The sequence below is a fragment of the Dasypus novemcinctus genome, chromosome 22 (genome assembly GCF_030445035.2).
Source record: "Dasypus novemcinctus isolate mDasNov1 chromosome 22, mDasNov1.1.hap2, whole genome shotgun sequence".
Classification (NCBI taxonomy): Eukaryota; Metazoa; Chordata; class Mammalia; order Cingulata; family Dasypodidae; genus Dasypus; species Dasypus novemcinctus.
The window spans coordinates 47,073,600-47,090,700 of record NC_080694.1 but is presented as its reverse complement, the minus strand read 5'-3'; the positions used below and the strand labels follow the sequence as shown (position 1 = coordinate 47,090,700).

The 17,101-nt window shown below is 40.4% G+C and overlaps 1 non-coding gene across 1 annotated transcript; it reads left to right on the top strand.

Annotated features, from left to right (window-relative positions):
- Nucleotides 1–324: 324 nt before the first annotated feature.
- Nucleotides 325–464, top strand: LOC111761278 (small nucleolar RNA SNORA7). The gene has a single exon (XR_002794684.1). It is a non-coding gene; the product is annotated as a small nucleolar RNA SNORA7 (small nucleolar RNA).
- The last annotated feature ends 16,637 nt before the right edge of the window (nt 465–17,101 follow it).

Sequence of the window (17,101 nt, the reverse complement as noted above, 5' to 3'; positions counted from 1 at the left end):
GCAGCCAACTCAATGGGAGAAAATACTTGGCAATCACGTATCTGATAAAGCTTAATATCCCTGATATATAAAAAGATCATATAACTCAACAATAAAAAGACAAACTATCTGATTAAAAAATGGGCAAAAAACATGAAAAAACAGTTATTCAAAGAAGAAGAACAAGTGGCAAAGAAATACATGAAAAAATGCTCAACATCACTAGCAATTAGGGAAATATAAAGCAAAACTACAATGAGATATCATTTCACACCTATTAGACTGGGGGCTATAAAAAAAGTTGGAAAACTGCAATCACTTTTAAATATATATAAAAACTTGTTAGACCTCCCAGGATTGCGTCTGGAGGAGGGCTAGTATTCTACCAGCTTCAGAGATAGGAAGGAAAGCAAGCCCAGCAGAGATGCCCATTCCACTCCCAATTGGCTCAGGAGCTGGCGATTAGAATATACTCTGTAGCATATCTTCCAGGACTCTTCTTTGACATGGTTCAATCTTCCTTGAAGCCATCTTGGCTTCTCTCCAAAGCCCAAGATTGTCAAAAAGAGGACCAAGTTCATCCAGCACCAGTCAGACCAATATGTCAAAATTAAGCATAACTGGCAGAAACCCAGAGGCACTGACAACTGGGTGTGGGGAAGATTCAAGGGCCAGATCTTGAAGCCCAACACTGGTTATGGGAGCAACAAGAAAACAGAGCACATGCTGCCCAGCTGTTTTTGAAAGCTCCTGGCCCATGATGTCAAGGAGCTGGAAGTGCTGTTGATGTGCTGAGATTGCTCATATTTTTTCCAAGAATTGCAAAGCCATCGAGGAAAAAGCAGCCCAGCTGGTCATTAAAGTCCCCAATCCCAAAGCCCAGCTGCACAGCGAAGAAAAGGAATAGACAGCTCCTTTTCAGGTTTTATTTGTGAAATAAAACCATAAAAAGGTACAAAGAAAGTCCACCTCTATTATTGTAACATATGTACAACTCAAAATTTCCCATTTTAACCACTTCCAAGTGTGCAATTCAGAGGCATTAATTACATTTGTGGCATTGTACAGTAGCACAACATACAATCACTTTTAACTGTCAGTCTCCCTTGTTAGAGAGCAAACTTCTCCAGGCCAAAGACCATGGCTGCCTTATTCACTGGAGTGTATATGCTCAAAAATTAATTCATTACTTTATCTTTTCAGGCAGAGGTGCAAGGGTGAGGAGAGCATGCCCTTCTGCTATTAGAGCAGCTTTTCATTATAACGGAAGTTTTTGAAAAATAGTGAATTTGTATTGGTCCAGAGACTAGACAATGAAACCATAAAGCAGGGGTGGGCTTAACAGAATTACTGATACGTTAAAGGATCCTAAACTTTTACATAATTAAAGACAAAGTAAATTACATACTATCTTTTTTCTTAAGTAAACTTCTTATTGAAATATGACATAAATAGAGAAAAGTGCTCAAGTCACATGGATATATCTTGATGAATTTTCAGAGCGAACAAACTAGGATAACCATCCCTAAATCAAAAAATAGGGTACAGCCAGCCCACACTTCCCCCACTCTGCTCACTAGTCACTTCCTCTACAAAGGTAAGGATATGATTTCAGTTTTCTTGCTGAGTTTTGCCTATTTGAGTATCTTTTGTATCTGTTATCTCTTTGTCCCTGGAATTATACATAGCAGTAGTTCATTCCTTTTCATGGTTGTATAGCTTTCTATTGTATGAATATGCCTATCCAATTACCCACACTATTGTTGATGGTATTTTGTTGTTGTTTCCAGTTTTTGAAGAATAGTGCTACTATGAACACTCTTGAATGCTTTTTGTACCTATACTTTGGGAATATAACTAGGAGTGTAACTGCTACACTGTAGGGTATGCACATGTTCAGCTTTAGTGGTAGGAACTGTCAGTTTTGCGAAACGGTTATACCAGTTTACATACCCACCAGCATTCACTGAAAGTTAGCTTACCCATTTTCTGGGCAACAACTTGGTATTGTCGCCTCTTTTAATGTAGCCGTTTCAATGGGTAGTGCAACAGAATCCTTTTGTGGTTTTGACTTGCTTTACCCTCATGACAAATGCGGTCGCCTGCCTTTTCAAACATCTATTGGCCATTTGGGTGTGCTCTTTTATGATATGCCTGTTCAAATCTCTAAATGCTATTTTTAATATAATCTTGATATGTAGAATTTCTTCTTTTTTTTTTTTTTGACAATTGGAAGGAGAATTCCTGTTGATGAATTTTAGACCTTATGACTATGGTTTTCTCAATTTAAGGAAAAAAGATGTTAGGCACCAGAAGCCTTTTTTTCATGTGAAATATTATAGAGAAGACTAATGGAAAGTAGGTCAAAGCAGGGGAGTTCTAACAGAAGGAAGCATAGGAGCTAGATCTGCCTGCCCGAGTATCAGGTACAACCTGCCCGTGGTTAGCATGACTCCTCACGTATTCCACTGAGCACAACTTAAAACCACTGCCTTACAACTGTCCCTTATGGCAAAGAAGGTTCTTATGAGCCGAGGTAACAGGTGAGCCAATAAGACACCCAGACATACTTTAACAGTATTTGCTAGCACAAAACAACAAAGTAAAAAGCAGAAACAAGAATATGAAAGGCACTGTGATGACTTGAGCAGATCATCATGGGTATTACAACATAAATTTCCATGTATGCTCTCTTGCTCAATGGAGACTTTTCATGATCTACTTTCTGCACAGTTAAAAGATGCTTTCAAATTTGTTTTTCCTCCTGGCAGTGAATATGCACACCAAGAGGCAGTGTGTAGGTGTGTGTGTGCATGAGTGTGTCTTGCATCCAAATGCTCAATGCTTTTCTGATCTCATAACTTAGATTTGGTGGCTTTCAATGCCCTGAATCCTGCCTTGGTCTCAAAGAGACAAAAGTACTTTGTTATTTCAAATGGAAAAATCTTGCAGTAAGCTTTATTTAACCCAGCTGGGTAGGCATTTTTTGTTGTTCCCAACTCCAGAGCCCAATGCTCATTACACTGAAGAACCTTCTACAAGCTCCTTTTACCTCCACCTTGTCTCCCTGTCTCACCAGGCCCTAGGGGGCAATTCAGGGGCTCCAGCTTCCTTCTCTCTCTCTTTATCTCTCCCAGTGCTTCACGCCAAAGCCTCTCTTGCTTTCCTGCCATCTGCTTTGCTTCCCTTTACTTTTCCCAGTTCCTTTTTTCCTAATTATCCCAACCAGAGATACTTGCAATCTGTAGATGCAGGAATCCAAAAGAGGTTTGGAAGCAAATTTGCATACAATGCAATTTGGCAAAGGGAGGGAGCTCACAGGCTGAGAGGGATGATTTCAGCCTTCCAAAGTGAGGTATCATTGGTGGTACCAGAAATGATTTTGGATAGTGCATTTGATAAAACTTAAAAAAAAAATTTTTTTTTTTGCATAGTTATATACTTCTTTTAAAGGTATTAATATATTTCTTCTATTTGTGGTAAGATATACTAGTTTTCAGCTTGATAAAAGGTGCTTTCCATTATTCACAAATAACTATGCTTTGATGGCAAAACTTGTGGATTAGTGATGTTTGGGAAGGACTGGGTGGTTCATGCTCACTAACTCAAAAGGGTAATTTTGTTAGAGGACTCCGTTCCTCCATCTAGTCTAGATAAGCTGAAGGGAGCACATGTAGTGTCTCAAACCCTTCTCCCTCATTGTCAGAGCATGAAGAATTTAAAAACCAACCTTGAAACCACTTGCTTCTCACCAGTAGAATAAAACTAAAGTGATGGCTGTCATTTCTGGGTTACAGAAAGACGGTGGCCTCTGTCTTGCTCACCCTCTCTTCCTCTCACTGGCTCGTTCTGAGGGGAGTCAGCCACCATGCTATGAGCTGCCCTATAGAGATGTCTATGTGTCAAGGAACTGAGGATGGCCCAGCAAACCAACCATGAAGAACTAAATCCTGCCAGCCATCAGCGAGTGAGCTAATAGCAGCTCTTCCCTCATTAGGACTTTCAGATACAACGGAAATCCTGGGCTGACATCTTGATGGCTGTATTTTGTGAGACCATGAGGAAGGAGTATCCACACCTGGATTTCTGACCCAAGAAACTGAGAAATAGTAAATGTTTGTTGTTTTGGGTTGCTAAATTGTGGGATGATTTGTTACACAGCAATAGATAATTAATACATGTATATATGTATATCATGAAAATTTTTGGGACACCCCTAAAGCCCTTTAATGGATAAGCTGTGGACCTTGCTAATAATCCATGCTCTAGGAAAACCTTAAAAGACGGCAAAGAAGGAGAAAAGAACAGCAGAGCAGGGAATGGGAGGGAGAGAAATTCCGACAAAACTTGGACAGTGTAATTAGAAGTAGTTAATTCAGGAAAGTGACACAAGGACCCAATGTCTTAATAAGAAGTTCCCTTAGAACTTTCCAGACGGACAGGTCCTACAAGGATAGCAGCTAAATTGTTGAATCAAGCACTTTTGTCATGAAATAAAATTGGGTGAATCAGTAACCAAGGAAAGCCAAGTCCAGTGTTCTGAAGGAATTTAGATGTTTGTAAAGACATTTTTCAGCCCAGTCTCATGGGTAGAAGAAGCATCAACAAATTGAGGAGGCTAAAGATGGGTGGGGTCTGTGGACTAGAAATTATGCACGCATTTAAAATGCCTCTTTGAGATTCAAAAGCAATCATATTGGCTCATAATTTGGGAGTCTAGATGTTAAACTGGTCTCAGGCATGACTGGACACATGGAATTAAATGGTATCATTAGGTCTTTCTGTCTTCCTGATTAAATTTTTGGTTGACCTTCAAAATGGTCAACTGGTCAAGAATCCTCTGCTCTGGAGATTCTGTCCTCACCTTCAAATGGGGTTAGGCAAAGCTGCATAGACAGCTCCAGGCTTTACAGAGTTAGGGAGCAAGGCTCAAAGAAAGAAATTTTCTTCTCCTCAGTCTTCACATATAAAATCTAGAGAAGGTCTCTAATGACCCTTCTTGGGTCACATTCTTCTCAAGTTCCCTGACACTACATGGATTGGATAATTAGCTAAAAGAGAAGGGGGTGCTGTTGCCAGAGAAGGAGAAAATATATTGGGCAAATAATTTGACATGCACCTAAGGTCATGAGACAAAAAGGAGAGACTGGCAGGATTATTTAATATTTAAAGTTATGCTAACCTAATACAATAACTTGAGGCTTAACACAGTTGCAGTATTTATATCTCAGCAGTTGCTCGTTTTAGGAAATTTGGATTGTGTACTTGAATTGACTTCATGCGATGGAGTCTGAAGAATAGAGTTGTGGCAGGGATGGCACTGGAGAAGGGGTTTGGGGATGAAACCATGAATTCAGAGGCTCAGATTTTTAAGGAAAAATTCAACCCTTCCTCCTTCTTATGTGTCAGCATCTGTTGGTTTTCTTCTAGAGCACAAAGTTGTTCTCAGAGTCCATACCCATATGAATAAAGACTGAATAACCACTGTAGGAAAGGCTTTGCCAGATGCTCACCCATGTGACTCACTCAAATTTCTACCCTCTCTAGAGTCTCTGGGAGAGGCCTTGGCTCATCTGGGGACTCACAATATTTTCAGAATTGGGAATTGCCTTCCGAATGACAGAGATTCAATTCCCAAACTTATGGAAAGAGATGGTGCTGACTATTCAATTTAGATCTTCTTAGGTTGTAAATAAAGACTTACAATTTGCCCAATTGAGAATAATTGTGGGGAAAAAAATAATAGTTCAACTGGGACCAACAATATTGTAAATTGGCAAGAGAGACCTCTTTGGTGGGCTATTTTTTCCCCAATATGCCTGCAATAAAAGTGTCACAGTGGGATTTGGTTTGACTTGGGAAGATGTTTCATAATAAGATGTTAAATAATTGCTTTATAACAATTTCTGACTTTCATAAAGTTTTTAAAATTGCAAGTATCACCATGATGATGTGAAAAATGTAAATATTAGTCACGAACTTTGAAAATTACATTACACTAACTTTGCTTTAAGAAATGGTAGTATGATTAATTAGAAAAATATGCTCTTTAATCACATCTTATGCCTCTGTTCTAAAGCTACCTGCTTCCATAAGTTCTGATATTTTACTTGCTGATGGGGACACTGCCTTGTGCCTGATGGTTAAGGCACATTGTAGGCACATGGTAATTGATCCATCCTCTCAACACCCCTTGAGTTAAGCAAAGCACATGATGCATCCCTGACCTAAACTCAAGGAGTCTAATTCTGGTGCTATCCATTTGTTATGTTTATCTTGAGAACTTTATCAGATAGTGATAATTCTCCCCATTTAAAAGACTTTTAAGCTTTGCCTTTTTCTCTAATATCTATGCTCCATGCTCTAATTTTGTATTTTCACCAACAGGCTACCCAGAGCTTTATGGTTCATAAAAGAAATATTTTGGATATCTGTTATATTAGTGTTCCACTCCCTGCCTTATGTATTCCATCCACAAATAACCCCCAAAAGTCACAAGAGAAAGAGGCATAAAAGTGAAAGGGGGAAATTTTTTCATAACCACACTTTGAAAAGCTAGAAATTACAGGAGGAATTTGCTTTGGGTCTTCTGGAATATTTCCTCTCACTTCTGGAAATTATTGCCTTACAGATTATGTCCAATACTGATTTTTGGGAAGGAGAGTAAATAAACATTTATGCATCCCCCACATCCCCTTTTGGAGGCTTTTCTGTCAATTCATCTTGGCTCAGTAATGATTTATTAAGAGTCAATTATGTGCCACCACATTACTAGATGCTGAGGACACAAAGATACAGAAGATGCAATTCCTGCTCTCTAGAACATAGAGCCAGAATGAAGGGAAGCAGCCAAAGGAATCAGTGTCTAGTGATTATCTAACGTCTGCAAGACATTGTCCCAAGCCTTGCATATATTACCTCATATCACCTTCAGAACCACATTATGAACTGGAACATAACCGTCCTCATCTGGGAGGCTCAGAGAGATTGCTTGTTTGTCCAGGGCACACAACTAGGATGTTGTGACTTGGGATTCAAATCCTGATTTGATTTCATGCTTGTTTTAACTGTATTGTACTCTTCCTTCCTCCAGTGCCATTCAGCTTGCCTTAATAATTAAATCCATGGAAATCCATTTCTCTCTCACTGCTTAAACCTAAAGCTGATAATGCTAATAATGGTTGGGAAGAAAGTGCTTTCTCAGAGCCTAAAACCTGACCAGTCCTTATATGTTGTGAATTTCAAATCTCATATGAACCTTCTGGGATTTGTGCATTGAAAATAGACTTTCCATTTCTGAAGACAAAATCATGATAGCATGCATACAATACCTATTTGTTCTTCTTAGCAAAATTCCTTTTTTAAAAAGGGGTTATGATGAGATCCAAAGAGCTTCTTGTACACAAAATAGCCTTTTATGAGATAAATTAAGAAGCCTTAAAGAACCGGGATTATGGACACATGTGATTGGAAATATTTTCAGTCTATTCCATACACTTAAATCACATCTGGACTTGCCCAATATTATCAGTAGAGTCTGCATTCAAATCCAGTTCATTAAGTAGCTTTTGACAAATTAAAGGCTTCAATCACATGCCTTAGAATTAACATTACAGAAACTATCACTAAATTGAGGGAATAGGCAGGCTGACCTAATATAGTATTTCAAAGACTTCATATAAGGCACTGTTTGATTTGAATATAGATCAATCAGTGATTTGTGTTCATAAACACTAACCTAACATTCATTATTTAAACACACAGGAATACTTGTATGAATGCAAGTACATAACATGATGGGCAATTGGGCTATTTCATGAATAATACATTGTTAGTGAGTATTAAGTTTTATTTATTGCTTAGGCAATAAATAAATTGCATTGGCCTGCCTCTCTGGGTCCAGCCTGCAGCTGCCATAAGAGTCAATGAAAAGTGTGTCAAGGCTGCAGGATGGAGTCTGTATTTGTTTAAGAAGGAGCCTGATGACATCATGTCGGCTCACGCTCAGGACGACCTGGGAGGTTGTGAAAGAGCATAGTCTACAAGCCCTGTTGATGCAGTCCTACTGCAGGGATTTCTGTTTTCAGGTCTGATTTCAAGGTGAACCAGGTTGGAAAATTCCAGGGAAGACTTGGGACACTATAGATTTCTGTGCTTCCCACATTGGTTGATTAGCCCCATACATGGGGTTTGATTAATGACTGAGAGCTCTAATTAGCAGTGGCTAATCGGACCCACATACACCAGAATATTGATTTCAGCCTGCAGAAAACTAATCTAATTGTGCTCCTTATCATTAGCAAATGGTTGGCGTATTGAAATGACGAACCCGCCTGTGTCCTGGAAAGGTGACCTCATTAAGACAGCTTTGGAATTGGGATGAGGGTTAATGGAGGCAGCCCGGAAACGGCCTTCCAAATGGCATGAGGGAAAACACCACGTTCTACCTCTGAGACCATTTGGCTTCTGAGAGACGCAAGAGCCACCCCTATTCAGGAAGAATTTTTCTTAACTGTTCCAGAAGGGGGAAGAGGGAAAAGGAATCAAATGTATCATTTGGAGCTTAGAGGGGAGGAAGAAAAGCAAAGATTCTGCTGGCTTCTGGAAGAGTTACCTGTTGGTCTTGTGTGCTTTCCTGCCACCCTCAAAATGGCAGCATCTGTGCAGCCGTCGTGGAGGCATCCCAGCTGCAACCTTGCATGGCTCTGTATTTTTTCAGGGACTGTTATGGCAAACGTATTTTCAAAAGGGAATAATATTAATAATGCTGGCCCAGCCCTGAAATATACCCAAAGAAGACATATCTCGGCATAGACAGGTTTTTGTTTTCTTCTGTAAAAATGGAAAAAACTCATGTTTTTAGTGGCACTTTTAAATCAAGAGCACCATCTAGTATAAGATAGTCTCCCTTGCTTCTTTAAACATAGCATTGGTCTTATTTTTTCTGCAAATATTGAAAATTTAAAATCTGATCACTTGGAAATTTTCTTTGGAAAAGCTCAAAGGGGTAGCCATCTAGCCACGGAGGAATAATCTCTGCCTGCTTAGTGCCTGGCCACACCCTGAAAATTTCAATCATTGAAACCTTTGTGTCCTCATTCTTGTTAGCATATATTTTTTTTAGGGCACAAATCACACTATATCGTGTTTATTTGTTTAACTGTCAGTCTCTTCTCCTGGGCTCAGATGTCTTTGAGAACAGAGACCCCATCTAATTCATCAGTACAAAAACTCATGCACCCTGGGTGCTTGTCACCAGGCGGTGAGGTCACATTCCTATTAATTCTATGCATTATAAGGAAAATCAGGCACGATAGAATAGGGACCTAAGGAAGAAGGGGGCAGAAAACCTACCAAGCCACGCAAACACCACCTGGTGAGAGAAACTGAGGCAATGGCCCGCTGGCTAGCATTAACCTGCTAGCTAGCATTAACCTGCTAGCTAGCATTAACCTGCTGAGCCACGCAGGCAAGTTAAGAAGGGGCACCTCACAGTACACACCCTGTAACTTACAAGCACACACCCTGCAGCTTGCAGCACACACACCCAAAGCCTGTGTTAACAGAAGGCAGCCAGTAAAGAGGGAAGGGACAAGAGGGCCTCCACCATCACCCATCCACCCAGCTTTCAGGTTACTTCACACCAGAGGCCAACATGCCCTGCGGAGGTCACGGACAGCAGGCAGTAGCCAATCACCACTGGACAGCAACCCCCACCCCTCTACACCCCCACCCCCTCCCCTATGCCCTTGTTTATCAATGCCCCCATAAAAATGGGACCCCAGGGCAAGAAATTGCATTTCTCTCCCATGAGAATGCCTGCCCTCAACTCTGAGGGTGTACTTATGTTCTCTTGCTTTACCCCCCAATAAATTCTCTCTTTGCTTAATTAATTTGTGGTTCATCCTTGAATTCTTTCTCACGACAAAGTCAAGGACCTAGACACCAACTCCGATAACAGTAGGAGGCCCAGCTCACTGATGGCGGCCTCCCCCACCCCCAGATGTTCCTTGGCCTCCCCGGTACCTCGTAGAGCACCTCATGGTGTCTACCAGGAGTTTCAGGCTGAGCCTGGACCTTGCCGGAGCCTCTGGTTCCACATCTCAGGATCTGCTGAGTGTTTCCACCACTGGTCTCCTAAGAGGTCACGACTACCCCTGCCCTGGGGACAGTGATGCTACTGTTCTGATATGCAGGGGAGGTGGCATGGCTTTCCTTCTCCTAAATGGAGGACATTATGGTGGGAGTGCAGAGGGTGGTATGAAATGAAAGTGAGGTTGGGGAGGCAGGTGGGAGCTAGATGAGATCGGGGCTTGTAGGCATGCGAAAGGAGCTTGGATTTTATTCCAAAGGCAGGAGAAGATAGTAACTAAAAGAGTGTCGTGAACTGATAAAAAGTATTTAAAAGATTACTCTGCTGGAAAAATAGTGAACTAGCAACATGAGCGGAGAAATCACAGAGCAGGGTATGACAATAATGAGACAACACAGTGGCTGGCTTGAATGATGGTGGTGGCAGTAGAGGTGGAAAGAAGGGAATGTATGCCGGAGAGAGAACAAATGCAGCTTTCTGATAGATCTGTTATGAGTTGGGTAGAAAAGGAAATAACTCAGTTTGACTCCCATTTTTATCTGAGCAAATGACTGGGTGGGTAAAGGTGCCATTTCCTTAGAAGGGGAATATTGGTGGCAGGCAAGTTTGGGGGCCAAATTAAGGATTCTTTTTAGGCAGATAATTTGAGATACCTATTGGGGAGCCCAGTGGCCAGGTCAAGAAGGCAGTTGGGAATGGACACAAACAATCTTGGTCTCCACTTTTATGGGAAATAGAATTCCTGAGTTACTTCCGAAGTGACATCACTCACATATTCAGTGACAAAACCCTTCTCCTAAGCTTTAATTTGCTTAGCAAAGACATTTGTCATAGAAAGTGTGTGTGCCATAAACCAACCTCGCTTCTAGAGAGCAATGCCAGTTCCATTCCAGTTCCAGTCCTGATGACCCCTGTACCCTACTTCCCTTCACTATTATCCCTGTACTGTGTGACTTTTGGGGATTGAATCATGCCTCTCCCCCCCAAAAAGCATATTCAGGTTCCAACCCCGTCCTGTGGGTATGAACCCATTCGTAAATAGGACCTTTGAAAATGTTACTAGTTAAGGAATACTCCAACTGCCTTAATCCAAAATGGCTGAAGTCCTCATAAGCAAAGAAAATTGGACATGAAGGAGAAGCAAGAAACTGGAGGTCAGTGGAACCTGAAAGAGAAAGGAGAACTAACCACCATGTGGAAGGCAATGTGATGGAAAAGCCAAGGACCAAGGATTGCTCGCAGCCAGCCCTAGAATGCATCCCCTTGCTGAAGCTTTTGTTTTGGACTTCTCCTAGCCTCACTGTTAACAATAAATCCCCATTGTGAAAAGAAAGAAAGAGAGAGAGAGAGAGAGAGAGAGAGAGAGAGAGAGAGAGAGAGAGAGAGAGAAACAAGAAGGCAGTTTTGAGTTCTAGGGAAAGGAGAAGGCTAGAGATATAAAGTGGGGGGGCAGTCATCAAAATATGGGCGGTGGTTAAAGCCACAGTACCGGATGAGATTGCTGCAGGCAGAGTGCAGCTACAGAAGAGAGATGAAACTAAGTCTTGCGATGCTTGAGCTTGAGTAGAGGATGAGGACCAAAAAAGAAGTTTGAACAAGCGCACCTAGTGATACAGGAAGAAAACAAAAAAAGAGTGGTACCTTGGAATCTGACAGAGGAGAGGGTTTCAAGATAGAGGAAGTAGCCAAGTGTAATGTGTATTCTTGAATAGGAAGATAAGAGGAAGAGTCATTGTTTTCCTCTTCAGCTGGTCTGAGGCTACTTTCCAAGTTCTCATTTCATATTCTAGGGCAGTGGAAATAGCCCTAACAGAGTTAGTGTTTTGGAACACCAAAGTCTAGCATTAATAAATTTCCCACTGTGTATTTTATTTGGTCTCAAACAACACAGTGTGTGGAACTAGAAAGAGCCCAGCCAGTTCCTTTTCAAATTCCCCTTCTTTTCATCCTACCCTGAGGATCATGCCTGAATGTCCTTCTCTTCTCAAGATAAATAAAGCTTTCCTGGCACCGGGTATTCCAGGTCCATTTAGAGAAAAGGCATATTCCTGTCACTCAATGTCTATGAAAAAGAAAAAGAGCAGCAACAAAAGAAAAATGTCAACAAAAGCTTTGGCTCAACCATAGGTAAAAATTTACAGTTAGAGAAGGCTTTTCTTTTTCATTCTGAAACATGACATTCTTGTCGTTTCACAGTCTTCACCTTGAATAGCAAGTGGGTGTTTGCTTTACATTTGGGTAATTAAAGAGTCCATCCAGGTTGCTTATTCCAAACACGGAACAATCGGACTCAAATGTAACTGAATTCAGGTATCTTTTGCTGAGAATTTCAAAATAGCGATTTTTGCCTCTTCAAGCCCAGTTCTTCCCTCAAAGCGGAGGGTGGTGCCTGGAGTGTGATCAGTTGCTCTTTGTTGCATGAATGAATGAATGAACAGGAAGAGTAGGTGATAAGGTGGGACACTTGATTTAGTTAGAAGATCTGGGTTCCTGGGATACTCGTTTATACTTTCTGAACCTGAACACTGAAAGGTGCCACGTGAAAATCCCAGGAGTTTGAAGTGGCACCATGTTCAAAAAGCGGTTCAGCTGGAAGAACCATTAGAATAAATTCTATTAATTTCTCACATCTCAATTGAAGTTCAAGGAGCTGCAAATACATTTTCCCCACAACACCTTAAACCCCCCTTCCCTAATACCCCTCAGCTGCTCCGACACCCCTCTCTCCTTAACACTTTCCCACTGCCCCAAGCACTCTTCTTCTGCCTTCAAACTTCAGCTGATGTTTCTTTTTTTCACCACAACCTGCCTAACCCCAGCACTTCAACTCAGCCTTTTTCCAGAAAGGATTTCTGTATCCTTAGGAGAGAGAAAAAAAGGAGAAATTGGGCTTGCAACTGCTGTACTTTCTTTGGCCAGAGGAGGAGGAGGCCAGACTTTGAGGATTCTCAACATTAATATACTTTGCACCATCACATGTAAAGTGTGGGAAAAAATCCCTCCTCTGGGGGATAATTGTGAAGATTAAATGAGAGAAGGACATGTACCTGTAAACTTCCACACCACAAGGTACCATCATTATTTAGGTTGCTCAAACATTATTTTGTGTCCAAAGTGCAAATTATTTTATCTCATTCTCCCAAAGTTTAAGTTTCATCTTCATAAGAACCCTGCCTCTACTTTCCTTTATAAGAATATGTTCCTAAACAAATAAAAAGTAGACTGATGCCATTATAAAAAGGAGCAAATGCGAGAAGCACAAAGATAACTTCAGATGCACTGTTGTTAGAAGTTCTTTAGTGAGAGCCATGAACTTGGCACATGTTAGGGAAAAAGCTGTGCCCTTACTGCTCATTTAAAAATCATTTTAATATGTGCATTTGTTGTGAACACATAGAACTTTCAATGTGCTGTTGACGTGAAGGGACTGGATTGAAACGTTTCTTAACTAGAACTTCAATGATAAAAATCTGGAAATGTTATTCTTTCAATTCAAAAAGTCAGGTAATTTTTTTGTTGTTGTTTTTTTAAACCACTGGTGTCATGAGTATTGTTGATTCTCAAAATAGAATAGAAAAATCTGATCACTTCTGTGTTAGTTATCTATGCTGCATAACACATTAAGCTTAAGTGGACAATACAACAAACTTTCTCTAACTCCCCGTGTCTGTGGGACAGACATATGGGAATGGTTTAGCTGGGTGGTTCTGGCTTAGACTTTCTTTTGAGGTTGTAGTCATGCTATCCATCAAGGTTGCTATTATCTGAAGTCTTGATTGTGGCTGGAGGTCTGATTCCAAACTGGCTCAGTCTTGGATGGCTGCTAGCAGGAGGGCTCTGTTCCTGACTGGCTGTTGGCAGGAGGTCTCAGTTTCTCACCATGTGGACCTCTCCACGATGCTGCTTGAGCATCCTCACCACATGACAACTGGCTTCCCCCAGGAAGAGAGATCCAAGGGAGACAGTCTGAGGAAGAAGCCACAATGACTTTCATGCCCTAATCTTGGAGGTAATACCATCACTTCTTTCACATTCTATTCATTAGAAGCTAACCACTGAGTATAGCACACACTGAAGGGAAGGGGAATTGGATTCCACCTTTTGAATGGGGAGTATCAAAGAATTTTTGGACATACTGTAAAACCAACCTTTGGTATAAACATAATTTTTCCAATGTTTATATTCCAGACAAAATATGAGCTTTTCACAATAAGGATAGCTACTTACATTACTGGATTCTCAGAACATATTGGTAACAAGGACACTGAATACAGAAGCATAAGTAGCTTCTTCTAGGTACAGAAAAATTCAGTTTCCAAATCTAGATTTGGATCCAGAATTTCTAATATGTAATTTCATGTGCACTCCTCTGTTCACATCAAATTAATGATAGCAGAAAGAAAGTTCTTTTGCTATACTGTAATTTACTTTTCCAACTTTGGACTACTTGCATGATCTGAAACATCTGGATTTAAATTGGAAACATCTCATCAAAAAATCCAGATGTTTCCAAGTAGAGTAAAAAGGACAAAAAACACCCTGTCTAAAACCCATGGTGAGTAATTCTGCATAGCCAAATGGCAATCCTGTTAAAAATTTAACTGCTCTCCCTAATTTATATTATTCTGTGTGGAAAGTATCTAATGCAATCAAATGTTAAATTGGAAGTTTGGACTAAGGAAAGAAGATATAATAGGGAATAATTTTTTTTTTTAATCCATGAATCCACATTACACAGCGAACCCTAAGTTAAACCATGGACTCTAATTAATAGTCTAATTGTAAAAATGTGCTTTCATCAATTATAACTAATGTTCCACACCAATGCAATGTATTAATAATAGGGTGGTACATGGCAATCCTACATTTTATTCATGATTGTTCTGTAAACCCACAACTTCTCTAATAAGGACCAAAAAAAAAAAAAAAAGATATTATAGATGTCAGATAGCAAAGTGAGGTGTAAGAAGGCACAAAATTGAAAATTTTGGAAGAAAAGATCTGGAACTGTATTATGCAACTTCCGTGCTCATGCTTCTGGCTCCCCCTCACCCAAAGCTGAGGTTAACCAGGGAGGACTTTTTAAGGAGGATGTTAGCGCAAGGCATTTGAGTGCTGTGAAACCAATCCCCTGTTAGGCACTGAATCATGTCCCCCCAAAGGTAGGTCTAAGGCCCAACCCCCAGTGACCTTATTTGGAACTAGGATTATTACAGATGGCATCAGTTAAGATGAGGTCTTCCTGGAGTAGGGAAGGATTCCTGAATCCATATAGGATTCCTGAATCCTATATGACTGGTATCCTTATAAGAAGCAGAGAAGAAACACATGGACACAGGGGAGAAGGTCATGGGAAGGTGGAGGAGTCAGAGGTTGGAGGGATGTGTCTATAAGAGACGGGACACGAAGGATGGCCGGCAAACACTGAAAGCTGCAAGAGGCCAGGAAGGATTCTCCCCTACAGGTTCCAGAGGGAGCGTGGCCCTGGGGGACACCTTGATTTCGGACTTCTGGCCTGCAAAACTGCCAATACTTTCCTGTTGTTTGACTCCATCCAGTGTGTCGTGCTTTGCTTTGGGCAGCCCTAGGAATTTAAGACACTCCGGAAAGCAGGGAGAGCCATCACTGGGGCCCCTAAGGGTGGAGAAGTGTCCTCTGCAGGTGGAGGACAGAAGGAACTGGGACTTGGCTTATGATTATAAGACTTTGTATTACTTCAGAGAACCAGAAAGGTCAGGGAGATTTCTTGAGTTTGCTCACAGGAGCGATGAAATCATTACCCCCCAGAGAAAGAGGTTTAAGGAGATAGTGGAAATACAAATAAAGAGGCTTTTATGCTTACCTCTCTGTGTTTCACACATTCTTTTACTAAAATATATCATAGATGTTTTCTTTCTTTTTGAACAAGATATGGTGAGTCATTAGGAAAAGATTAGTTTCAAGTTTATCACAATTAATGCAACAATTAAAAACTTGAATTTGTGTACCCCAAAGTTTTCAAAGCAATCAAATATTATGATATTCCAAAGAGTAATGGAATTGTATAGGGTTATTTGCCACAGATCCATAATTCTTATGTTTCCAATTTTCCTCCTACCTCATTTGATTGCTATCTTGTCAGCTGCTACTTTTCACTGTTTTCTCTATTTGATTCTCTATATTATCCCTTCTCTCTCCTTTTAATTTGGTATTTGGTTCAGAGACAAGCTTTTTGAAAATGTGTATGTATTAAATGAGATTTTATAGAATCAAGGATTTTTTTTTCCTTGCTGGAGAATTGACTTATGGATAAAAGCATTCTGATTCAATTTATATATTAGATTAAAAAACAATAACAGAGGATGGACACGGTAGGTATTCACTGCACTAAATATTTGTTGAATAAATTTGGCTTCATTTTAAATGGAGATTTCTTTATGTATTTTTCATTAATTCATTCAGTAAGTATTTATGCCTACTATGTGTCAAAGACTGAGCTTGTATCTATGATCGCTGGTGTAGATTGAGCTAGTCAACTGCTTCTACTTAAGTTCTTGTGCTCAATCCTAAGTGTCATGCTCTGTACCTTGGACCAAGAAATGGATTTTCCATGTCTTTGGAGAATGGCAAAGCTCTTATGCCACTTAAGCAGATGAAGAAGCAATGAGTTCAGCACCAGATGGAAAATGAATTCTTAACCCCGCAAATGGCAGAGAATTTGCTGTGTGGCCTGATAGTAATAAAACTAACACTTTACTTTTATATGATGTTTAATTTTCCAGATTGCTTTAATAACTATCTTCATACTTTATTTTCATAACAACCTTCTGGAAGGGGTAAAGCAATGACTCTGAACTCTTACTCTGAGCAAGGCTGAGGATCCTATTAGCCCAAAGCTGGTGACCTAGTCAAGGGTTAGAGCCCCATATGTATTCCCAGAAGTCCAGTCTTTTCTCCCTTAAATCAGGACTCTAGATTCTACCTTTGTGTCTCAATTTCTGTCTTATTTGGGCTAATTTTAATGCATGACAATTAAGTATTTGGAGCTGT